Source organism: Hetaerina americana, unplaced genomic scaffold, assembly GCF_022747635.1.
Source record: "Hetaerina americana unplaced genomic scaffold, ioHetAmer1.1.p SCAF_1, whole genome shotgun sequence".
Lineage (NCBI taxonomy): Eukaryota > Metazoa > Arthropoda > Insecta > Odonata > Calopterygidae > Hetaerina > Hetaerina americana.
In genome coordinates, this window is record NW_027286069.1 from 22,276,546 (window position 1) to 22,304,043 (window position 27,498).

Genomic DNA, 27,498 nt, shown 5'->3' on the forward strand with positions numbered 1-27,498 from the left:
CCAAATAAATATTTTGTTACTCCCAACAAAACACAACCCAAGATCCTACTCTACAGCCAAGCCCCTCTTCATCTCTGGGTACTTCCTTCAGAGGAAGGTAGTTCAGCCCCTCCCACACACCCTAGCGGTGGCTGGCAAGATGCTTAAATATACACTAAAATTCAAATTTACAATAAGACCCTATTCAAATCCGCATTCTTCCTTCCTCCCTTCATACCGTCCAACATCCCTATCCAATTCCTGCCCTTTCCTCGTTTGCCTAACATTCTCCCCTCTATTATAGTCTTCAACATCCCACTGCCGGTCAAACCTCCCTTCATTCACTTTTCCTACCTCCTTAGGATTGCTTCCAACAAACCCCTCTCTTCGCCCACCATACCAAGTACTTCCTCATTTGTTTTCTTCTCAGTCCACTTCACATTCTCCATCCTTCTCCACACATAAGGTTTATATTTAATGAACTTATTAGTGAAATAATAAAATTATCTGTCATCCATGGAATACTTTCCAAGTTAATGCTCAATGTTATAACATTTTAACAAGTAACCAGCTTGTCATACTACGTTAAACACGCAATAGCACTAGTTACGTTCATCATCATTACATCTGGCACATGTGAACTGCACGTGGCCTAATCATGGACCACAAATGTTCGTTCTCATTGCACTGTACAAAGGAGGCCTTACTTCTTATTCTTCCCCCGCAGCTTCTGATCTGGCAGATCATGGCGCGCGTCACTTTCTGCAGGTTACTGGTGGAAATCGCAGTGATCTCCTTGACTCTTTTTCTCATTTATTTTCAAAATGAATTCATGGTGACGTATTTTCTCTCCAGTGGCCTCTTGGCACTATGCAGCAGTTGGGTGAAAAGGTGTCCTCACGTAAATCTTCTTATGAATTGTATGCATTACTTTAATGATGTTAATAATATTAAATACGATTTCACGGGGACCTGTAGGGGCGCTAGAGGGTTCCGACTAATTACGCGACGATTTTTTTTATAATTATGACCCGTGAGATACTGATTGTATTAATTTGGAACTTACTAGTCAGATCAATAAACACAATAAGGTAGAAAAAGATGTAAATTAGTTTTTAATCGCATAAAAATATAACGCCTTCTTGAAAACATGAATTGATGTACACATATTCAACGTTACGTATTATCTGGGAGGATCAGTGACAGTGAAACAGCGACGCTAATCTAAACGTAATCATGTCGCAATGGTTGCTATGTGGTAGATTGTTTGGACAAATGAGAAATGAAATTATTCCAGCATAAATTTATGTTCAATATCAGGATAATCCTGAAAATCAAAATACAAAGATTTTTTTTCGATGTTCATAAGCATATTTACTTCTCATATGTTGTTTTGTGCGTTTATAATTCGCCATGCATTGTTTTTGGTAATGCTTGTTTATGTTTCCCGAGTGTTGCTAACAAAATAGATTGTTGAGTCCACAATGAGTAGAATACTATTTGAAATTTAATAAATCTAGAGCTAAATTAACGGAGATAGTTGAACTACACATCGGTCGCCAATAATCTCAAACGATATTTGTTGACGGCCTTTGATCCGTTGGAAACTAAGTCATGCTGATTTGTGAATAAATACTCGAGATATTTAACAAATGCTGAACGCAAGAACGCGGAGAAACGAAGACACGCGCCCACCGCAAGATCAAAGTTGGACATCTCGACCATAGGAGAGCCTACATAACCAACGGTGCAAGGGGCCGGACCTTCGCCGTTCGTCGCCCCAGGGCCCGGGCCTACATCCGCGTCCGGCCACTTTTCGTGCAGCCGAGTCGTCAGGACACGAAATGGGGATGTGTTGCGGGGGGGATTCTTTTCTTTTGGCACGAATGACTTCGGGATAGGGCGGTGGGGGGAAGTGATACACCCCTCTCCGCCCCCCCCCTCTCACCCCCATCCCCTGCCCGCGGGCTCCCTGAGACGAGATCTCCGTCTTCCAAGGCGAGCTCTCCGCAGTCTAATGTTGGATCGTCCGAGCTCAGGCTTTCCGCGTGGAGGAAAGTGTTCCAGGGGCAGCGGATACAACTCGGAGAGGACTGAGGGATACGTGGTTTGAACACCAGCGGACAGACGTGAGTCGTCGAGCGGGAGAAAGGCTTGGCGAGCGGCCGGGAGCACCGAGGGGAGAGAGAAAGGAGCAGACTTGCCCGGGGACCGGGCACCGGTCATCATCCCCTTGACGAGTGTTGTAGGGTTCTGAGAGGCCACCAGTGTGCCGCAAAAGACCAGGGGGGGAATTGCGTGTGTATGTGTGTCGGTGTATATGTGCTTTTGTCCGTGTTGACCCTGCGTGAAGAGACCCCAGGGTCTCCCGAGTGACTGACTGACTGGATTTGATTTTTTTAAATTAATTTTAAAGGGTTACCCAGACGGGGGGGTACGCCGTGGGTTTTGGGAGGGTGGAGATGCGGGGTCGCAGCAGTGAACTGGGCGGCTCACACCGAGTCACGTGACTCGCCTCTGGTGGGAAGGAAAGGGGGTTCCCTCTACCCCCTCTTTTCCACTACCCCCAACACCCCTTTCCCCTCCTCCTACCCCTTCCCTCGTTAAAGAAAACCTATTCCCTTTTTATTTCCCTCGGGTGGTTCGCGTTGCTTGAAGTGTTCTCATATCCCTCCTTAGCATTGGGGCCGAACGTGACATTTTTGAGGGGAAAGAGGACAGTGGGAAACGGAGGAGGGTTCCGAGTGAACCGTTCACCGCGAAAGTGACGAATACGCGGGTGTCGAAGCCGCGGGTGTCGAATCTGCGATTGCCAATACCGCGAGTGGCGAGGTATTCGCGGGAGGCGATTGCACGCAGCCGAGGTGACCGGAGGGGGAGTTGTGGAGAGGCGAGAGGGGCAACAGGCAGTGGCTGGCGTCAGCGCCGTCGTGGTCACGCAGCGAAAGCGAGCGAGGTAAATAACCCTTTGGACTCATTCTGACATTTTTTATTTCTTTTAATCGTTTATATAGTTTTACACTAAGCAAACAGGGGCGACTCACGGTGAAAAATCACCCCGTGCGTCGGCGTGAATATTCATCTCGCTTGTACAATTCCTCAAACATAATTAAAACCTCTTCATGCCTCTTGATTCACAAAAAGATCAAGCAAGACAAAGGCTTTAAGTAAGGTGCAGGACATATCTGAGTTAGCTTGCGACATAGTCGGAATTATTTTATTTCATTATTAGTAATCTACCGTTTAAGGCAAGTTTTGGAAGAACACAGTCCCAATGATACACGTAAAAACTTGAACTGTGCAACGATACTTCCCTTGTCTCTAACCCTAACGAAAAAACACAAACCGAAACAATGGCTGACGGCAAAATGTCTTCAACGGTTCGGGACTTGTGATGGATGCATCATAAGGAAGTGATGATGGACCCCATGAGGGAAGGACGTGAAACGTCGGAGGAAGTTGGAATATCAAGTTGTAACTCGGATAATTCGAACTCTCCGAAAATTGTATTGCACGGAATGCAAATGAACACCAATTACTATAATTACTGTCGGTAGATGACCTTACACCCCCTGCCACACGCTCATTTGGCGTATCGCAAGATGAGATGTAGGCATAGAAAACTTAAGCTGTTCCTAGAAAGTGATTCTCTACAATCATCTGCAGTGTCGACCGTTCCACAAGTGAGATTAATTTCTTTTCTACACCTTAGTGGTGCCTTGCAAGTCGCCGCTTACGTAGGTGTGTGGCAGAGGGTAGTGATTCAAAAGCAGACATGGAATATCAAAAAGTTTTTTTCCAAATTTAAAATAAATTAATTTTTTGGTGATTCTAATAATTTCAACTAAAATAATTCACTTAATGATACTAAAGGTACATGTACCACGGTATTTAAGCGTGAAATATCTATCTAGCATGAAATATTAATAAAATCAATATAATTGGAGAGATTAGGTGTAGAACAGTTGAACAGAAAAACGTTGTCCGACCGCACTAGGGGGGCAAATTTTCGTGTCAAAATGAGTCTGGTAGGTAATCAGCCCCTGCCACAGACCATAGCGGTGGCTTACAAGATGCTTAAATATATATTAAAATTCAACCTTACAATAAGACCCTCTTCGATTCCACATACTTCCTTCCCCCCTCCGTCGTGTCCAACATCCCTATCCTCTTCCTACCCCTTCCCCGCTTGCCTAACATTCTCCCTTCTGTATCACAATCTTCAAAATCTCATTGCCAATCAAAATGCCCTGCGTACATCTTCCCTGCCCCATTTGGATTTATCTTAACAATTCCCTCTTCTCTCCCACCATGTATCTAGCACATGCTCGCTTGCTCTCCTTTCTCAACGTAGATAACACTCAATGTGCATGCTAGCGGACTTCATTTCAGTTGGTAATCGCGAAATTTAAATACCGCATTTCTTGAACGCACATACGAGATTGGAAGGATCGATTGAGGATGCTATCGATGCCCCTTCTCTTAGATTCACCTATCGGGTCAAGCGGAGAAGACGAGATGTATTTAAAAAAAATTATGTCGCTTGGTATTCAAATTTATTGCTGGAGATTGCAATAGGCTTGATCACAAAAACCCAAACGTAATTAATTCATTGAGATTAATAAATGCATAATATTTCGAAGAAAATGGTTGAAAAAGTTCACGCCTTTAAATTAAGTAAATAAATCTACTCAAATGACGTTGAAAATCCTATTCATCAATAACTAGCAGGAAAGACCAATCATTGGCTTTGGATTTGAGAAATCGCTTTTCAATTTATTTCACAATCACCTTGAAGGATATCACTCACTAATAATCCAGAGGCAATAAACCCCTTCACGACCAGTATTACCCCGCGATGCACATGACCGGCAAATGTTATCAACCTTAGTAATTAATGCAGTTAATAAAATCAAAGGAAATAAGAAAGAATTGCGTAAGAAGAGAACATTTATTTATTTTTTAAATATTTAAAGCGATAATAATACGAATTCCAATCCAAATACCGTGGAAATTCGATAATAATTAACTCATGTTACTTAAAATCCATCTGAATTAAGGGCAACGAAGCCTTAAATATTGTTAATAACAGAAATTAAACGAGCAAAATTGGCATTAGTCAAATTATAATGAATATAAATTACCGTAGTTACCACGTAAATAAAGTGTGTCAATGATTTGTCTTGAATGAATGACTTACATTTTCTTGGTAATCGCATTCAGCTGATATTCCTTAAAAGTTGTATTTAGTCTTTTTGCTCATAGAAACATGATGTCATTTCACTCCGACTTTCTTATATTTGGCTCGCTTAAGCATAAAGTTTTCTGGCATTAATTTTGAAGAATATAACAATTAGTTTTTTTAGCACAGTAACCTTGGAGAAAAAACAAGACATTTTCCACTTTAATAGATCGATCAAGCCATCATGCATGAACAAAGCTAATCGTTGGCTTAGTGAAATGATCGGTATTTCTTGAGTAAAAAATACCATTTTAGGTAATAATAAAATAGAATTAGGAACATTAAGATCCAAACCAGGGAAAGGAACCAGATTTCACGCAATAATGCAACCCCTATTTTCATCCCTTGCGGATGTTCCAAATAGTACACAAACTTGACGCTAAAGATTCAAAGCTGAAGATCCAGAAGTATTTAGATAAGCTGTCCCGAATGAACCCATTTATAAAGACGATTCAACTGTATTTACAACGCTTGCGCATCGGTAAAAATCTTTTGTTCCATGTTTTCGTTTGACGCCAGAGTCGATTGAAAGGCAGTGTTGAATTCGACGCAACAATCTGTGGCGCTGCTCATTTGTGATCGGTGGATGGATTCAAGAACCCGATAGGAAATAAGAATGGCGCTCATTTTTGTTTAGGGCAATTCAAATCGATATCAAATAATTTATCGAATGTGACTCTACCCTTTCTCAAAAGATACGATTTTAAGAATCCTGATTTCTATGTTGCAGTGAGAATTGCGTGAATCGGTCTTTGGAACTACACTGTTCATAGACATAGCCTGGTTCAACCTCTGTTGATTTCAGACTCATAGTTAGGTTAGAAAAATTCTACACTTGAAAAATTCAACATGTCACTCCTCCTTAAGCTCAAAGAAAACACGCCGACTCCCGCCGGGGAAACAATGGCATACACAACAGTGAAGCTATTTCAGCCAATACCCACAACTGCCAACTGTTCTCGGAAAAGGAACTTTGATTACCACATTTGTGACCATGGCAACTTTCCACAAGTGTGTTTGTTTGTTTGTACCTGCGCTGAAACGAGCATAGCCGACCGAATTCTTTTAAGCCGGGGGAGGAATATGGTGGGAATTAAAGAGCAAACAAATGATTGAGAGGAACCAATTGTTTGCTTTAAGATGAGGAACCGAAATCGACTCCGTAAGCACTCATTTATTTCTCAGTCTATCTAAAATCCTAAGGAGAGCGTAAACGAATACAAAAAATATTACCATACTATCAATTTTATTTTACCAAGGAAAGAGCCTTCAAGCATGATGTTTCCGGATGGTTGGCTGGCGATGAAAAATGTTTAGATCATAGTCGTAGTATGCATACATATAAGAATATAAAACCATAAACACAGTAATCAACCCGAAGGTCAGTTTGGTAGGTGATGGTAGAGTTCACCCAGCACTAAGCCCGACGTCGTGTGAAATTCACACATTAGGGTAGGGGGGCCAGTTCATTTCCCTGTGCCGGTTATGGTTTCCCAGGAAGATCTGGTACCCGAAAAATCACATAGCTTGGGTGGAGCTGCAGGTGCCCAGAGTGCCTTGCCGGGGAATCGAACCCGGGACCCAGCGGCAGTCCAACGCTCTACCCCCTGGACTACCGCGACCCACATATATATATATATATATAGGGACTACAACCTTGACGTGGTGGAAGGGCTTGTGCGTTCCGATGAACCCTAGAGCTGTACTGGCGGGAGTAATAAAAATTGCTCCTGGTAGGGTCACCCATGCCAGATAGGTCGAAGGTTAGGAGCCAGACGAAAGGTAGTCCACGCAGCGTCTGTTCCTCAGTGAGGCGGCTGCAATGGCGTCTGACCCCAGTGGGGCGGCCAGTAAGTGATGGTGTCACGTTAAAAACACTATTGAGGAAGGCAACGGGAAACCACCTCAATTATCATTCCCTAGAAAAATATGATGGACAATAGAGATATTTTGAGTCCTGGCAACCACGGGGCTCGGCCCAATCGGCCGTGTGTCGTGCCCGGCAGCGGGGGAGGCAAGGCTTCCGCGGTCGTCATCCCACGAAACCCTTGCAAGGGAAAACCAGCAGCAGCAGGACAGAAGACGCAGGAGAAGAAGACCAAATTAGTTAGAATAGGAACGTGGAATGTTAGGACAATGATGAGGACGGGGAAATTGGAGAATGTTAAGCGAGAGATGGAAAGGGGAAATATAGATATTTTAGGTCTATGCGAGGTGAGATGGAAAGATAGCGGGGATTACTGGAGTGATAAGTATAGAATAATATACAGCGGTGGGGACGAGAGCCAACGAGGGGTTGCCATAGTATTAAATGAAGAGGTAGGAAGAAGCGTAGTCAACATAGAGCAGGTAACGGATAGAATACTACTAGTGGAGATAAAAGCAGAACCGACGAACTTAGTTATTATTCAGGTATACATGCCACCGAGCAACCATAAGGAAGAAGAGGTCGATAGGATATACGATCAGTTAGAGGACATGATTGCATGTGTTCCTGCAGGGAAACATTTGATAGTGATGGGGGATTGGAATGCGACAGTAGGCGAAGGAAGAGATGGTGATGAGGTGGGGGACTACGGTTTAGGCACGAGGAATGACCGCGGGAAGAAAGCAGTTGAGTTCTGCAGGAGACAGGGCTTAGTTATCACCAACACTTGGTTCAGACACCACAAAAGACGCAGGTATACATGGAAAATGCCAGGTGACTCGGGAAGATATCAGCTAGATTATATCCTGGTTAGACACAGGTTTAGGAACAGTGTGATAAATTCCCACAGCTTCCCGGGAGCGGATGCGGACTCAGACCACAATTTAGTTGTTATGAAATGTAGCGTACGTTTTAAAAAGATAAGGCAGGGGCGGCGAGTTAGAAAATGGAATGTAGAAGCATTAAATGGGTTGAAAAGAAAGGAATACAAACAGGCGGTAGAGAAAATCATGGAGGACGGTAAAGAGATAAGTACTATTGAAGAAAAATGGGAATGTATCAAAAAAGGGTTGTCTAAAGCGGCAAAAGACACTATTGGAACAGTTAACGCTAAAAGGACTAGGAAACCATGGATCACGGATGAGATGATTACAAAAATGGATGAGCGGCGAAAATGGAAGAATATAAATACAGAATTAGGCAAAATGAAGTACAAAGAATTGAACAATACATTGAGGCGGGCAACAAATAAAGCAAAGGAAGCATGGTGGAAGACGCAGTGCGAGGATATGGAAAGTCTGCAGAGGAAGGGGGAAATCGGTGCGCTTTACAGCATAGTTAAATCTTTATCGGGAAGTAAGAAAGGGAGATCAACGATAGCAGTTAGAGATAAGGCCGGTAAGGTAATAGTTGACGCAGGAAAGATCCAAGAGAGATGGAAGGAATATGTAGAAGAACTGTATAGTAAAGAGCTTAGACCAACAAAGTTAGACATTGAAAAGGAACATGACGTAGAGGAAGATAGCTTAGGTCCAGGCATACTAGACAATGAGATAGAAAGGGCATTAAGGGAGATGAAACTAAATAAGGCCGTGGGGGTAGATAACATTCCCGTGGAACTTTTAAAATGCTTAGGAAAATGTGGGAGGAAGAGGCTATATGGGCTGATCCGTAGCATTTATGAGGAGGGAATCTGGCCGGAAGACTTTGTGAGAGCAGTTTTAGTTCCGATTCCGAAAAAGTTAAAGGCCACGTCATGTGAGGACTATAGGACAATTAGTTTGATATCCCACGCAGCTAAGGTTGTTCTCAGGATCATAAACAAAAGGATAGAGAGTAGGGCAAATGATTACTTAGGGGATGATCAGTTTGGGTTTAGGAAGGGGAGAGGTACGCGTGATGCCATTGCAGTAATGAGATTATTAATCGAGAGGAATATAGAACACAACCAGGAGGTATTTGCCTGTTTCGTAGATTTCGAAAAAGCGTTTGATAGAGTGAATTGGGAAAAACTAATGAGTATATTGCAGAAAATAGGAATAGATTGGAGGGAAAGGAGGCTAATCCGCAACCTTTACATGTCTCAGACTGCTCAGGTGAGGGTGGGAAACGGGGAGTCAGGATGGGCAGTGTTAGGAAGGGGTGTAAGGCAGGGTTGCCCATTATCACCGTTGCTGTTCAACCTGTACGCAGAAGAAATGATCAAAGAGGCATGGGAAGAACTCGAGGTAGGAATGAAAGTGGGCGGGGAATTCGTAAAATCAGTTAGGTTTGCTGATGACCAAGCTTTAGTTTGTCAGTCAGCCAAGGGGCTGCAAGCATTGCTGAGTGAATTGGAAATTCAGTGCGACAGGTATGGGATGAGAATCAATATTAAGAAAACAAAGGTTATGCGATTTTCTAGAAAGAAAAAGGCCAAGCTTAACATTAAAATAGGAGGGCAAAAGCTAGAGCAGGTAGAACAGTTTACGTATCTCGGTAGTGTTTTGGACCAACACGGTCAAAGTAGTAGGGACGTAAGGAGAAGAATTGCGCTAGGCAAAGAGGCTTTCACAAGGAGGAGGGAGTTGATGACAGGGACTTTGAGTAAGGATGTTAAGAAAAGACTCGTAAAAACTTTGATATGGAGCGTAGCTATGTACGGAGCGGAAACGTGGTCATTGAAGCAGGAGGATAGACGTAGGTTGGAGGCTTTTGAAATGTGGGTGTGGAGAAGAATGGAGAAGGTGAAATGGACAGAGAAGAAAACAAATGAGGAAGTACTTGGTATGGTGGGCGAAGAGAGGGGTTTGTTGGGAGCAATCCTATGGAGGCAGGAAAAGTGGATGAAGGGGGTGTTGACCGGCAGTGGGATGTTGAAGACTGTGATAGAGGGTAGAATGTTGGGCAAAAGAGGAAAGGGAAGGAACAGGATAGGGATGCTGGACGGGATGAAGGGAGGAAGGAAATACTCAGTGATGAAGAGGGACCTGATATAGAGTAGGATGATTGATTTTGTGTTTTGTTAGGAGTAATAAAATATTTGTTTGGTAGTTGTGTCCGTCCAAAAACCTACCCTAACCGGTAGATTACTTAAAAAAAAAATATATATATATATATATTTTATATATATATATTTATATATATATACTCACATAAGTGTTATATATATATATATAAATATTATATATATATATATAAATATAATATATATATTTTTATAAAAAATACTTATGTGAGTCTATGGAATAAATATGAGCAACAACTAATTTTTAATAGACCGCCACCGTACTAAGACAGGTCATGAAGAACTTGGAAGCTGGGAGGCGAAAACATCAATTGCGCTACAGTCATGCATTTGAGGTACCCACCCTTGACGCCGTGGAATGAAAATGTAGCACTCTACTAATTACAGCTGACCGCCTGAGGCATCACAACCACTAAAGAAGGACGATATAATGAAATGAAGCAGCTTAAGAGCATAGCAAATTATTTGTCTGACTTAAGTCTCAAAAGTTTTTGGTAATTCGTGCCTTGAGGGTTTGAATTATTTTCCGAAATAAATCAGTCTTTATCATCAACTCGGTGATGTATCTCTATGCTTGCAATATTTCTCGAAATTCAATGACATTTTGCGCTATTTGCTTTTCCAACATTAAGGTTTTAATGTAATTCGTTTTTAGCTTCTTCAGATTTCATGAATGTTCGAAACTTCCGTGGTGAATCATGCTGGAGGAGGCTAGCTGACACATAAAAAAAGAGATTTCACCATTCTGGGGATTTCCAGATCGGACTGGAACAAAAATCTGGGAATGGGATTTTTTTTAGAATCGGGAAGTTTCTGCAGAATCGTAGCATTTTCATATCTTTTAACCTTTATATATATATATATATATATATATATATATATATATATATATATATATATATATATATATATATATATATATATATGTGTGTGTGTGTGTGTATACATATATATTTATAATTATATTTACATATATACATACACACATATATATAGTCTATATATATGTTTATGTATAATTAATTACCTCGAACCTCACATGTTTCCATCCCCCCTCCGCCCCCAACACCTTCCAAATTAATCCCACACTTCTAAAAATCCCCCTCCCAACTCTTCCCCTCACAAACCTATCCCCACCCTACCCTTCCATCCAGCGTTTCCAGCCTTTTCCTCAGTTCCTTCCTTTTTTCTCTTGAGAAAGGTGGCTTGGACCACCGAAAATTCGAAAACCAGGAGTTTCTATTTTGTGTATTTTTTTGTCTTTGTCCGCTAGTACTAACTTCATGTACATTATTATTTACACCCATGAGACTCACATAAGTATATTATATATATATATATATATTATAAAGGTTAAAAGATATGAAAATGCTACGATTCTGCAGAAACTTCCCGATTCTAAAAAAATTCCCATTCCCAGATTTTTTGTTCCAGTCCGATCTGGAAATCCCCAGAATGGTTAAATCTTTTTTTTTGGATGTCTCAGCTAGCCTCCTCCAGCATGATTCACCACGGAAGTTTCAAACATTCATGAAATCTGAAGAAGCTAAAAACGAATTAAATTATAACCTTAATGTTGGAAAAGCAAAAATTACAAAATATCGTTGAACTACGAGAAATATTGCAAGCGTAGATTTACAACACGGAGTTGATGATATACCTGTATATATATATATATATACCGGTTGAGGAAATATTTTTACTCTTGTGATCCGTTCAATTCCGCCTTCCCCACCTCTATTGTGTTCGTCCTTTATATGTGTTCCTATCCCTTTTCCTTATATCTGTTTCTGTATATATGAGTATATATATATATATATATATATATATATATATATATATATATATATAATTACTTTGTTCATGGTTATATATAACCATAAACACAGTAATCAACCCGAAGGCCGATTTGGTAGGTGATGGTAGAGTTCACCCAGTACTAAGCCCTATACGCCGTGTGAAATTCACGCATCGGGGTAGGGGGGCCAGTTCCTTTCCCTGTGCCGGTTATGGTTTCCCAGGAAGACCTGGTACCCGAAAAATTACTTTAGCTTGGGTGTAGCTGCAGGTGCCCAGAGTGCCCGGGCTGGGGAGAGAATGTGTCACCCCGGATATATTTGGGCTCGTTATTCAACGACCATCAAATCATTCTGCAATCCGAAAAAATGATTCACAAACGACGGCAGAGGAGGAGAGGGATTATTCGCTTACAATAACCATGCCAAAGCCCGCGTCAACCACGGCTGCCTCATCCCGCAGTCATCCTCACCACCCAATGTTTACACCTGGGACTCATGAGACGCCACGTGAAAAAAAAGCAACCATTTTCCCTGTTGGAGCTATAATGGAGCATCAAAAAACATATACCCTTGGGAAAAAGACCATTTTATGTTGCAGTTCCATGTGGTAGAGGAATTCCGCCTTCCTACCTTTCAAATTGCACGTTATTGGATAAATTTCTTCCTGGATCCTAAGGTGCCATTACATGTTAGATAATACTCGTAGTATATGTATTAGCATGCGTGTAGAATGAACGAATTTTTTATGAGTGTATATGCCACTGTGGGCATAGTTTTGCATGCATGTGTTGATTTTGCACGTGGTTTTGTTTCTTTTTACGGGTGGTGACCTAACAGCCCCCGCCAAACGCCCTTGCGGCGGCTTGCGGGGTATTATGTAGATATAGAAATAGAGAAGACGATCGTAGTCGATAGACAAATATTTAATATTAAAATAGAAAATTAAAAACATGCCTAAATGAAAAACCACTGGAGAAATACTTCAATTTAAAACCACTTTGATCTCATGAAGAACTCATTGTAACATATATTATTGAGCACAAAAAACAATTCCGATACATGAACTTCAACCACATTAATCAACCGAAAGGTTCGCAGATGTCGTTAGATTTCACCCAACAGTAAGCCCAACGAAGTGTGATATTCACACATAGGGGTAATTAGGGAGGCCAGTTACTTTCCCTGTGGCGGTTATGGTTTCCCAAGAAGATTTGGCACCGGAAAAATCACACAGCTAGGGTAGAGCTGTGGGTACCCACAGACGCGTGCCCAGGAATCCAACCAGGGCCCTCTGGTCAGTAGCCCAAAGCTTGGACTACCGCGTGATCACTGCCCCTGATACCACAGCCGATTCCTCGTCAGAACTATTGATGGAATCTGACTACGACGACTAATAAATGCTTACTTAAATTGAAGCGCAAATACACTTGGACGAAATCAAAACAAAACGTTTGCGCCTTCCGCAACAATTTGGAAGCCGAAAGAAGAGTTGGATCGTGAGTAAAAGATTCATTCAAGGCTTTACACCGAGATTTTGAATCCAATTTATTGAATATCCTGATTACAGCTATTGAGATAAGCTTTGGGCAAAACGTCCTTTACGCCTTACCCTTTTATCACAGCCTACAAAAGTTCTTTGCTACGTCATCTTGCCTCAACGACCAAAGCTCACGTTATTCACGGTGAAATTTCAAACTTATTAAGCGAATAGACTTCAGAGTCCTCAAGCCCATGCATATTATTGGTGCGAACAATGCCAAACTCTGGGACTTGAGAGCACTCTGCGCTTACGTGTTGGGAGCACCACGGGTGCTGGGCCGACTTGGACGAAGTCCACTGAATGACGTCAAACCATCCTCTGTACAGACAGAGGAGTTTTTGGGGACTCCGCCGACCGTGACACGGGGCATTGTAGGACAGCTGTTGACTCCCGTCTAATTGAATGGACCTGACGCCGAAATTTTGTAACAGATATTACGATGAGCTAGGCAGCGAGACAAGGGGTTGCAATGCCTTCCCTTCCAAAAGCTACGGAAATAATGCTCCCTGGCAGTTTTCCGTCTTTCATTTTTCTTCGCCTTCTCTCGCAACCGGAAAGGTAACCCTAGTTCTTTATAGCATTTTTAAAAATAATTCTCCTTCGGTACTTAATAAGCATCATTAATGACTACCATAGAGACGAGTTATCATCCCATGGAAGCAGTTCCCACATTGGGCCCCACGGGGCTAAGTCTAGTAGTAGTTTTTAGGGAAGGAGACCGACAGCTGAGGTCATTTGCGCCATAGGGGATGGACAGGAAAGGATGAAGGGTGGAGAGAAACCTGGCGTCGGCATTAGCCTACTCTTTACGAAAGGCGCCAAGGGGTCCACAGTTTAACGTCCCATCCGACGGACGGCGTACCTACTCTAAGTGTCCTCCTAACTGCCCTCCACAAAGCACCTCAAGTAGGGATCGAGACAACTCTGAAAAATATTCAACACCGCCGGGATTTGAACCCGCGCCCTCAGGGTAGGAAGCCAGTACGTTAGCCCCCGCACCATCTCGATCCCCGGGGCTAAGTCTAGATCTAGTCCCAATGACCAATGAGAGATACACGATCGCGTCCCTTTCATCTTATGAGATTGGAAAAATTGAAATGGACGGAAAGGAAAACAAACGAAGAACGGTCAAAGGTCACCGGATTCATGAAAAATTTGTATGATTGAACACAAACGTCGCATATTTTATACAAGATCTTGGATAGATACTTTTAGGCATGCCAAGATTCAAGAGCTCGATTAAACCGATTGCAAATATTTTGCATCCGACATAAAATATATGATTCAGCCCCTCGATTACATAGGTAGGGCGGACAATTGTAACAAAATACGAAATATAATCTACTGAATGGATGGATTAAAGTATTCCTTATTCCCTCGCACTAATCGCGACAACACCTCAAGGAGGGGAAACACGAAGAGAGAAAAGGTTAGGAACTGGCGAAAATACTCAGGAACATACAAGTTAACATTACCCCCCCAAAATCACTTCATGGCTGGCTTCCTCCTACTTCTAACCTCGCACCTACCTACTCCACCTACCCTTGTGTTGGATGGCGGGGTGTCACGTAGATATCATGTATTTTTGAATCATCCATCCTGCAGAAGTGCAGAATTCTAACTGGTTTAGTGACGGCGTTTCTAGCTAGCCCACCCTTTTTAATGGATTTTCTTAATTGTTTTCTTACGTTCGTCAGTTAAGTAGTTACTAACTGTCTAATATTCACAACTTGTACGACGTAAGTTGCATGAATGATGACCGTTCACTGCCCATCCACTCACCCTTACTGTGGATCTCGGGGTGCCATGTGTAAGTGGAATGCCTAATGACTTCACACCCCCTGCCACACGTCCTTAAGACGACCTGCGGGGTAGTGTATATAGATGCAGATGTGGATGAAGTTCTGTGCATGTTGGGAGAGAAATACGGCTGCTGGGGAGGCAAAACAAGTGGGCGAAGGAGGTACCTACTCAGGGAGAGGCAATGAGATGGTGTAAAAGTTAATAGTAGCGATAAGATGTTAAGAAAGAAATGCAGAGGGAAGAGAAGAACAGGCGTTTTGAATTTAATTAAGCGTGTTAGAGAGTATCCACTAATGAAGAATGATTCATTCATTTAATTGTTTTATTTATTCATGAGCACAGTACCCTGCAAGCCACAGCTAGGATGTGTGGCAGGGGGTGATTACACACCAGACTGCTTTGACCCAAAATAGTTTCCCTCCCAACATGGTCGGACAACGTTATTCTGATCCCTTATCGGTCGTGGGAAAAATTACATCTTAAATCTATCTGTTCCGCACTTAATCTCTCTGATTTCATTGACATGATCTATTCCATCGCAATACGATGGAGTTAATACTACATTTTCAACATCTTTTGCTAATGAGACGTCCTTCCAGTTTATGGAAGAGATTCAATCTGCTCACGATGTATGGGATTTGAGAACATTACTATTCCGTAGGTCAGGGTGGTAGGATCAGAGAAGTGTGTAGTTTGAACCTAACCTAATAGACTACAGACAATAGTAATAGTGTAGTAAAACTATTAAAATTTATGCAGCATCACGTAAATTACGATTTTTGTAAAAATACATTTTTTATCATCTTTTGATCTTAATGCAGTACAAATATCACCGTGGTATGACAAATTTTATTTCGTTCTCAAAGTCGTGAGATAAAAATTTCCTTTCTAGAATTCCTCAAGACTCTTCGGTAGTTTAATTGATAGTCAGCGCACTTCGAATTCCTCGCATTATTCAGATCCCCTTTTTTTCCAAAAGAAAAAAACCACAACCGGAAATCTTTTTCGGGAAACTCACACTCGCTTCGCCTTTTCCTAAATCTCACGTTTCTCCAGGCGATTCGACGACAGCGCACACCCAACCACCGGATTTCAAACATGTGAGGCCACCTGGAAGTGTCCTGGGCATTTCTTTTGTACCCACCCGGCCGTGCAAGTGAGCTTTGCGGGTGAAGATAAAAGAGAAAAGCAGCTTTACAGACGTGAGGAGACTCGCGAGGATGATAAGATTTCTTTTTTTCTACCTTAAAGGTAAAGAAACCGAAAATAAATCAGAAATGATAAAGATATTAAGTGACAGCATTACTCTGTCCCTATATTTATTAGGGCTTCTGAAAGCACTTGAAAGAGCCAGGACATTCTTTGAATTATTTCGGACGCCTCGCATTCGTACATACGTGCGTACAACGGGATCCGCTCATGGTTTCCGTGAAAAGTTTCTCCTTCCCGTTCGTCTCCATTTAAATGAAATAAAATTCATTCCGACACCTTGAGGAAACAGGGTTCTCACGTGACATAACGCAGCTGATGTGTGAAATATCTGACATAAAGTCAAAAACGACTGTGGAGGAAGGGCAACAAGCGCCCAGGTGACCTCTTTCTCCGCAGGAATCCAACAGGTAGTGAGGAACATAGGTTCTTATTATGTATGCAGTTCTTTCAGAGGAGTCGACCGACAGTTGAGGTCATTTTGAGCCAATAAGGGTTAATGTGGACAATACGGTAGGAATAGTATTTTCAGGGATTAGAGGAATGGTGGATAGAGAAATCTGGCGTCAGCATTGACCCACCCTCCAAAAGAAAAGGTAACAAAGTGTCACATGATTTCAACGTCTCACTCGATGGCAGGTGCACTACAATTGAAGTTCACCAAACAAACACCAGGATATCACAGAAAAATACCGCTATCTTCGAGATTCGAACCAGGAACTTCGGTGTGAGATGCCGGTACATTAGCCACCGAATTACAACTCTGATATAAATGCGCACATTTTATCAGTTTTTCGAGAGAATAGCAAGTATATGTGCACCGTTTATCCAAAACTCTTCCGATATTAGTCTTCCACTTTTCATAAGAGTATTCAGAACGTAATCATGGATTTTTCGATATCGGTTTCTATGACAATCAGACCGAGAAGAGTTTGTATTATTTAATGGTCATATGATAAGAGTGCAATTATGGCTACAAGTTGATAGGCCTGTTAACACTTCCTAATGCACCATAGGGTGCATTAGGAAGTGTTAACAGATGGGTTCGGTGGTCTTGTTTTTTTAGTAAATTTTAAGATGGGGTATTTTTTTTCTTAGGATTTTATTATTTTTCCTATAGCGGTAGTCCAGTGGGTAGAGCGTTGGACTGCTGACCGGAAGGTCCCGGGTTCGATTCCCGGGCAAGGCACTCTTGGCACCTGCAGCTCCACCCAAGCTAAAGTGATTTTTCGGGTACCAAATCTTCCTGGGAAACCATAACCGGCACAGGGAAAGGAACTGGCCCCCCTACCCTGATGTGTGAATTTTCACACGCCGTATAGGGCTTTGTACTGGGTGAACTCTACCATCACCTACTAAACCGACCTTCGGGTTGATTACTGTGTTTTTGTTTTTTATATTTATTATTATTTTTTTATTACATTATTATTAATTTTTTATGTAATAGTCTTCCGTTAGTATTCTTTTTTATTTCTTTTTAATATTTTTGTTTATTTTTTCATGTATAAACATGTTTGGGGTAAGGGAGATAGTTAGGATTGGATGGGTGCGTTTGGGATGAGGTTAAAAGGGTCAGGGGATCAGGTAGGATTCGATGGAATAAAATGAGGGAGTTCAGGTGACCCAGGACCAGTTTGTTTCTTTTTAATGGAGGTTTTGTTTGCTTCCGGTTTAAACGTGGTGCAGTGTTCCAAAGAAACTGCAGTAGATGTCGTGACGGTAACTTTTAACGGGGTCATCCGCTAATGTGCATTTCAATGCAACAATTTCTAGAGTGTAAAAATCATTCGCCTTGACTGGGATTCGAACCCAGATCCCTCGATACCTGGTCGAGGCCTAGATAGCTTAACTGGCTAAAGCACTCGACCGGATATTGAGGGATCTGGGTTCGAATCCCAGTCAAGGCGAATGATTTTTACACTCTGAAATTGTTGCATTGTGGTACTGTGATTGAGGGGATTTATAAAAATGGAGGATCACACCCGCCGAGACCTGCTGGAGATCACGTGATATGTCTGGTTCTTAATCTTTTCATATTTTTCTCTCCTCTCTCTCTCCCGATTAAACCCCTCGACGCCTCCCCTCATCCCTCGGTTGACACTTTCTCCCGTTCCACCCCATTTCGACCCCTTCCCAAGGGGGTGGAGGAGGAGAGGGGGGTTAGGGATGGGCCAGCGCGGTGGTGTGAGTCACCTCCATCGGCGATCCTGGGAGAGGGGTTTAGGGATGGGACAGGGGAAGAGACCGCGTGCGACAGCACAGTGGAGGGACGGCAGCTGCCCGCGTGGGGAACGGCTCGCTAGACCCGGAATTGGCACCACCCACCCACCCCCCCTCCCACTCTCGCGGCAGGACACTCAAAAGGAGTCAGTGTCCTTCTGATTACGTAAGATCATTTCTTCGCATGTTTCTTTTAAACCCCCATTCACTCTCCTTGTAACATGAACTGCAAGACGGACGGGAATATCAAACAGGAGCATTTTTTTCCAAAAAAAATAACCCGTATTAATTTTAATACGAACATGTTTCTCACCACGATTAATGATGTTTTCCATCGCGTAGGTTTGTACATGAAAACTGAATAGTTCGAAAAATGTGTTTATTTTAAATTAGTAATCCATTGGCGGGGTCAACATTAGAGAAAGATACCCACTGGAGTTACGAAAAGATTCAAGAACCCGTTCTTCCCTCGCACGAGACACGCAATAATATATTTTTAAATCGAATACAAGGGCCGGAAATAATTAAAACAAACTCCAATACTAAAATTAAATAAATGAACCAAGCGTCACAATCATGGCATGATGTTTGTAGACATAGCACCAGCACAAGATCTGTACAAGAACTAACATGCTCTGAAATGCATACATGGACTGTTATTACTGCATATATGGCCGATACCCTAGCACCTTCCACCACACGCCCTTGCGTGGAGGCTTGCAGTTTATTGTATAGATGTAGGAATTGAGAAGCGTGGTAGTTCAGTGGGTTATAAGAACACTGGGCTACTCACCAGAGGGTCCGGATTCGATCTCTGGGTGACTCCTCGGAGAACCAACCCTCAGCTTCACCCAGAGCTGTGTGATTTTTGGGGTGCCAGGCCTTGTTTCTAGGGAAACCACTGGCAGGAAAAGGAATAAGGAATAGGCCGTCCTTAATTCCCTGTTAATGATTAATTATCACACGCCGTTGGGCTTAGTATTATTAGGTGAAGAAAGATCTGGTGCTTTCCCGGCGTATTTGCGTGATGAAGTTTTCTCGGGACTTCCACCATTCTTATTTCAATTGCTTCTTCGGTTAGTCGCTAAGTTACTCCAGAAAAAGCCATAGAGTACTTGCAAGAACACCTGAACTACCTACACGACTGGATGTGCACGTGGAAACTCTCCGTTCAACCCAACAAGTGTTGCGTAGTATACTACTCAAGACTTAGAAGAAAAGGCGAAGGACCACCACTCTATTTCGGCTCTCAAGAGATTCCGAAGAAACAAGAGGAAAAGTTTCTCGGTGTAATTTTAGATAAAAAACTTAACTTCAATTCCCACCTCTCCTCAGTCTTAGCAAAAGGGTGGGGCGCTTATCGCTCCCTCTACTGCCTTTTTAAACCAACCATCGTCTCCCTTAACTTTATCCACCGAACGAATCCTCTATCTTTCAATTATCCGTCCCATAGTTACATGCGCCGCACCAATCTGGGCTGACACCACAAAACACCAGATAAACCGAGTAACAAAATTTCAAAACGAAATAATTCGCAACTTTTCCACTGCCCCTCATTTTATAAGAGACTGCGATCTACACAAGGACCTCAAAATCACAAAAATGCCGGATATTATAACCTCTTTAACACAATCCTTCCATTTCTCACTTCAATCCTCAACAAACCCCACTATTAACAAACCTAAGGAACTACGAGTACGACGCAGACTTACAACCTCCACGAGCAAATTATGCGCTGATCTAACGCATAAAACACAACACATAACAAACATTACAGTAGCATCAAATATTAAATAAAAAACGTACATAAATACCACATACTAACTTCATTATAACTCCCCGTAGACACCATTTATTTGCTGGGAACGAGGAAAAGCACCAGTGGGCGGGCGCCCACTGCCATTTTGCCAACATGCCAAGTGGTACTCATCTGCCCTGAGGACGATGCACGAGTCGATCATCGAAACGTTGACCAATATAGAATCCTTGACCCGATGGAAGACCCGAGAAAACTTCAATAGTATTAGTCGACTTCTACCCTCACCTATGAAACCGACATCAGGGTTGATGACTGTGATTGGTGGTATCAGGATACGTATAGAGAAGAGAAACAAACATTTCGCAAACCCCTATGCTAGGATAACCACACTTATTAACCTGAAGGTTGGTTAGGTTGATAGCTAACTAAAATAGTCTAAACTCGATTTACTGTTTACTCGATTTACTCGATTGATGTAACCACATAATAATAGCGCATTAATAAATATTAGAATTTGTCGAATCCAATTTAAAAAAAAGACGGAAGGGTTAAACTATTTCCGTTGTTCCAACTTACGAGAGGAGTGTTCAAAAAGTAACAAGAATTTTGAAATTCCGCATAGGGTAGAATCTACCGAAGTCTATCATGAGTTCACAAGGTCAAGTGAGGATAGAACTCATTCAGTACTAAGCCAAACGGCATGTGAAATTCACGCATCAACAGGGTAATAAGGGGGACCATTTCCTTATTCCCCCTGCCGCCTGTGGTTTTCCAGGATAATAAAGTACTTAGAAAAAATCACATAGCTGGTGTGAAGCTGAAGGTTCCCAGTGGCTTCGGGATTCGAACCCAGGCCCTGAGGTCAGTAGACAGTGCCCCTCTCACAGGATTGCAGCGTACCATAACTCTTTTACGGCGAAGACAAATTATTTAATTATTAAATGACCATTTCACGACATAGAATTTGCACAATGTATTCTTTGGTGATTTAAAATTAATAATTCTTTTCTCTTGATAAAAAAATGACCAAAACAGATTGAGAAACCTTCAGTAAGGAAATTTTGGCGACACCTCTCCCTTCTTCCTGTCCAGGAGCCTCAGTTCAGCCATGTAAAAGGTGTCGGAATAAAAAAGAGTAGAGAAACTCGAAAAAATTAAATTCCTACACCTCATCCTTAAGGCCAGGTGCACATTTCGAAACGACGGCGGAGGCACGCGACTCGAGAGGGGAGAGGGAACGGGGGGGGAGAGATCACGCGTGTAAAACTTGATCCACCCCTAGACTGTTTGACGCTCGCGACGCAGGAACAGGTGGGACGTTGCGTGCAGTCACCGTTAGGGAGGAGGGTCAGACGACATGAGCCTTTAAACTCCATGACGTTTCGATAGATTGCTGTGGTTGCGAATTAAAGGCTTGAGTCGAAAAGGGCCAAGCATCCGTTTAACTCATATGGGCTCATTGGTTAGGGTAACCTTGGCAATATCTGCTAACAAAGAATATGGTGCATTAGGGAAATTTTAGTCGTTCTCAGGTATTTTGTATGCTTCATTATACTGTTTAAAAAATAATAAACAGGGTTTCTTCCTATTTACCCATCATTTCCGATGAGTTATATGCTATTTAACGATTTTATATTACCGATCCCATCTACCAATTTAAGGATAGAATTTAAGTTACTGGATGATGGAGAACGTTTGACTTGAAAAACTAGTCTAAACTCGATTTACATTAATATAACCCCACTTCAGACAGCGCATTACTAAATGTTAGAAATTGTCGAATCTAATCAAAAAAAAAGACGGTAAGGTGAAATCATTCCCGTTGCTCCTACTTACGAGGTGAGTTCAAAAAGTAAGAAAAAATTTGTAATTCCGCATAGGGCACAGTCCACCATAGTCTATCATGAGTTCCTTCCACAAGGTCAAACGATCAGTTAAAAGAGTACTGCTTATTAGTTCAACACTGTTTGCGTGGAGAAATACGAGAAAAAAACACCCGTATTTGTGGCGATACAATTCATGGCTTTCACACCACCACCACGATAATGCAACACTGCTCACACAGTGCTTACTGCTCGTTGTTCGTGCGAACGTTTGGACCAAAACAGCACTTTTACGATTCCCTAACGTCCATATTCGCCAGAAATGGTCCCGTGTGTGTTGTTTTCTGTTAGTACAAACAAAGAGAACATCTAAGGGCTACAGAAAGGTTTAAAGGATTGGCATAAGGGTATAATATCTAATGTGGGACTACTTCGAAGGGAATAACGTTGATACAGCCGAATATATAAAATTGTTTCCAAATAATTCAAATTCCCGTTATTAATCAAGTACACTTCGTACATGACGTAGGTCCGATTTCTTTACAACAACAAGTATTTATATTCTTGATGAATGTTTGGAATTTAAACTTGTAATGTGAGAGGTCATCACGGCGTTTCGTTGGGAGATGAGGAAATGTTTACAGATTTGTTAAAACAAGCAAATGCGACCAACGGAGAGTTAGCCATAAGGTTAGCGGTCCAACACCAGTGAAGGGATAGCTGCAGTAAATGCTAAGATATGAACGCCTCTTCAAAAGTCGCATATGGATGAATTACTTCACGGCCTGAAAAGACTTCCGCCTTAATTTGCCAAGTCCCCTCCAATGTTTCGAAATTTCGATGGACTCACATATTCAACTCCACAATCGCGTGGCGCTTCGGTCACCTTGAGAAGAGAAACTGAGATGGCTACTTCGCTCGCTCAGCAGATCATCTTATCGTCATCCGTTGGCAAGTAAGACGTTTCTCGTTAGCAAAAAGCTTTCACTGTGGGCATGGAATATTTAATTCATATTCCTCCAAATGTTAATCACTAACCCAACTTACCTATTCCGAAAAAGGTAAAAGCTACATCATGTAATGACTACAGAACAATTAGTTTGATATCCCACGCAGCTAAAGTTGTTCTCAGGATCATAAACAAAACGATAGAGAGTAGGGCAAATGATTACTTAGGGGATGATCAGTTTGGGTTTAGGAAGGGGAGAGGTACGCGTGATGCCATTGCAGTAATGAGATTATTAATCGAGAGGAATATAGAACACAACCAGGAGGTATTTGCCTGTTTCGTAGATTTCGAAAAAGCGTTTGATAGAGTGAATTGGGAAAAACTAATGAGTATTCTGCAGAAAATAGGAATAGATTGGAGGGAAAGGAGGCTAATCCGCAACCTGTACATGTCTCAGACTGCTCAGGTGCGGGTGGGAAACGGGGAGTCAGGATGGGCAGTGCTAGGAAGGGGTGTAAGGCAGGGTTGCCCATTATCACCGTTGCTGTTCAACCTGTATGCAGAGGAAATGATCAAAGAGGCATGGGAAGAACTCGAGGTAGGAATGAAGGTGGGCGGGGAATTCGTAAAATCATTTAGGTTTGCTGATGACCAAGCTTTAGTTTGTCAGTCAGCCAAGGGGTTGCAAGCATTGCTGAGTGAATTGGAAATTCAGGGCGACATGTTTGGGATGAGAGTCAATATTAATAAAACAAAGCTTATGCGATTTTCTAGAAAGAAAAAGGCTAAGCTAAACATTAAAATAGGAGGGCAAAAACTAGAGCAGATAGAATAGTTAACGTATCTCGGATGTGTTTTGGACCAACACGGTCAAAGTAGTGGGGACGTAAGGAGAAGAATTGCGCTGGGCAAAGAGGCTTTCACAAGGAGGAGGGAGTTGATGACAGGGACGTTGAGTAAGGACATTAAGAAAAGACTCGTAAAAACTTTGATATGGAGCGTAGCTATGTGCGGTGCGGAAACGAGGTCATTGAGGCAGGAGGTCAGACGTAGATTGGAGGTTTTTGAGGAGTGGGTGGGGAGAAGAATGGAGAAGGTGAAATGGACAGAGAAGAAAACAAATGAGGAAGTACTTGGTATGGTGGGCGAAGAGAGGGGTTTGTTGGGAGAAATCCTATGGAGGCAGGAAAAGTGGATGAAGGGGGTGTTGACCGGCAGTGGGATGTTGCAGACTGTGATAGATGGGAGATTGTTGGGCAAAAGAGGAAAGGGAAGGAACAGGATAGGGATGTTGGACGGGATAAAGGGAGGAAAGAAGTACTCAGAGATGAAGAGGGACCTGATATAGAGTAGATTGCTGGATTATGCTTTGTTAGGAGTCACAAAATATTTATTTGGTAGTTGTGTTCATCCAAAAAACCTACCTTACCCGGTAGATCATCTTATAGTAATATATATATATATATATATATATATATATATATATATATATATATGTATAAATATAAATATAAATATATATATTATATATATAATATATATATTTTATATATATATATATATATTATATATATAATATATATATATATATATATATATATATATATATATATATATATATATAATAGTCCTACGAAAACGAACGCTCTTCAGCGACGACACACATATACGTATAAATTCTGGTTAAATATTTAACTAAGCATATCAAAACAAAGAAAGGAAATTCAAAAACATTCGGTCAAGCCAACATCCTCACAATAGCATTCTGAAGGTGACGGCCTGCCCATGTTTGTGAATTTGTAAAATCATTCAAATATTGTTTATCATGGTAACCACAGAAGCATGCACTGCGGTATTTAAGTGAGACCTACTTCTCTACTCAAAACAGAAATAAAAACGATTAGCTGGGCACATAAATCTCTCAAAACTTAAAATGGAGCGCTTTCCATTACAAATCATTTCGTCGTTCCGCGCATGACACCAGACGATACCCCATCACAAATCATCATAATAAAAATTGTTATGTGGAATCCAAAAAGTTTTTTTTTCATTTATTTCCTCAAAATTTATTTACGAAGGTTACTGTGTTGAAAACTGGTTTCAGGACGAACTCGTTAAAGTCGGCGACAACAAGCGCAAAGAATTGGAGTAAGAGCGCAGTTTTACAGTTATTTTTAGTATAATGGGGTGATAACCCGAAGAAAATCTGTTTTGTGGCCGAAAGAACACGTCCCGTCAAAAGTTCCGTCTGGCCAATAAAGAAAGTAGTCTTTGCCCCGCGTGAATTCGTATAAGTAAGGCCAAAATTCATGCGTTCCAAACTGAATATCGATTAATATAATGTTTATTTTTCGGTATGGAATACTAGGTGGGTTAAAATCAATAAAATGATATGTATACCATTTTCAGACTGTAAACAGAAATAATAACGACATTCATTTTCTCTCAGATTGTTGAATAAAACCACCAATCAGAGTTTAGAGAGCAGGAGAGTTCGAAGAGACGAACGATTGTTGCGTACGATTTCTGCGAATTTCAATGTTAATTTTTCGAAATTTTCGTTCCAAAATTTACCGCCATTGCTGTCCGCACTGCAAGTTCGTTCCGAAATCGATTGGTATTCTCGAGATTTTAAAAACAAGCAAAACTCAAATATCGAAACGAAAGCGCCCTTCGTATGCAAGCCTTAAGGAGGCTGCTTTGAAAGGTCAAGTATATTTAATTTTCATAAATTTTCCTCTAATTTTGTAAATCTTAACTGCGCCTAATAAAATGATGGTGATATAACAGGGCCTTTCTAGTGGTAGTTTACGTAGAAATAGGCATTGAAACTCCAAGGTTTTATTCTACATGTGGTGGGAATAAACTTCGATTGTTTTAGTCTACATCCCGTTATGGCAATGGAGAACTGAAACCCGAAGAATAACGGATTAATGTTGCAGAACTCAATTACGGTCAAACAAAAAACTGTTATCATATGCGCAATTACATAAGAGTTATGAGGTGTATAAATCTATATAATTAATAATTACTCTCTTATATAATTAATAAGCGGCACTAACTCGTCTTCGTCAGAACTATATTTATAATTAATTTGTAGGAAAAACAACAGAAAAAGCCTGTTGGTTTAAACATTTGGCGTCTCAGGGCTCTTTCAAAATAAGTTTTGGAGGGCAAGTTTTATATATTAATGGGAACATTTTAAGATTTCTAAAAAACTATCACATTCATATAATATTGACTGAATTCATGAATTCCGCAAGAATCACGAGTAATATTTCTCATTATTCACCGCCATTAATGCATGAACCAAGGTGGCACTTCGACTCGCGCGGAATCTAAGTCCAACTTCCTCAAACAAAAACAAAACGAAAACTCAACGCGACGTTGTCCGGTTGATGTTTTTAAAAACAAAAGCGGGTCGCCCGCCCTTAGCGACCGCACGCGGAAGGGTGTTTGTTCTCAGTTGCAAAGTGTGCGCGCGAGCCCCAGATCACGGAGGCACCTCAAAGGCACGGACGCCGGCACCCAAGGTTGAGTTTCTGAGCTCGACGGGAGCTATTTTGGGAGTAGAAGCAAAAGACGTTTTCCCCAATGTAAAACGATCTCTTTTGACCATTCCCATGGAGAATGAACGCATGAATCGCATCGAGGAAGATGCCGTGAGATTCGTTCTTCGGAAAACTTTGATATTATCTACTCCTTTCCAAGATGTGGCTCCTTTAAGCTCCTATTTTTTTAGTTTGAATCCATGTTTGAATCCGTTTTCCGATTGAAATTTAAGAAATCTCTTCTTGAGAGAAGAATTTTTTTTAAATTGCGAATTTCCGCAAAAATAATTCATATCTTAGAATATATTTTTCGTGAAATTTTTTAATGCATAATTTTTTGTATGACCAGATTAACAATATGAAACAAATTACAGAAAAAAGGTTTTTTTACATCATTAAATATTAAAGGGGGATCGGGAGAGTGCAGATGGTAGCGTACTGGCTTCACACTCCAGGGTTTGAATCCAGGAGAAGGGAGGATCTTGTTCGGTGGTACCCCTTTCCCTCTTTGGGATGCTTTGTGAAGAGCATTTCAAGTGAAGTGCCCCGTCCGTCGAATGGGACGTTGATTTGTTTGGCCTCTTGGCGTTTTCATTTACAGAGCAGTCTTATGGCGACAACGGGTTTGTCTCCACCTATAATTCCCCCATTTCCAGGCAATCATCCCACCCTCAAATCATCCAATCACCC

General features: G+C 41.6%; 1 protein-coding gene across 1 annotated transcript in view; it reads left to right on the forward strand.

Annotated features, from left to right (window-relative positions):
* Positions 1-2,004: 2,004 nt before the first annotated feature.
* Positions 2,005-27,498, forward strand: part of LOC139697093 (uncharacterized serine/threonine-protein kinase SBK3-like) — a 134,600-nt gene continuing 109,106 nt past the window's right edge. The window contains exon 1 of the mRNA XM_071595884.1: positions 2,005-2,935. The gene's annotated coding sequence lies outside the window, so the exon portion shown is untranslated. The remainder of the gene's footprint in view (positions 2,936-27,498) is intronic.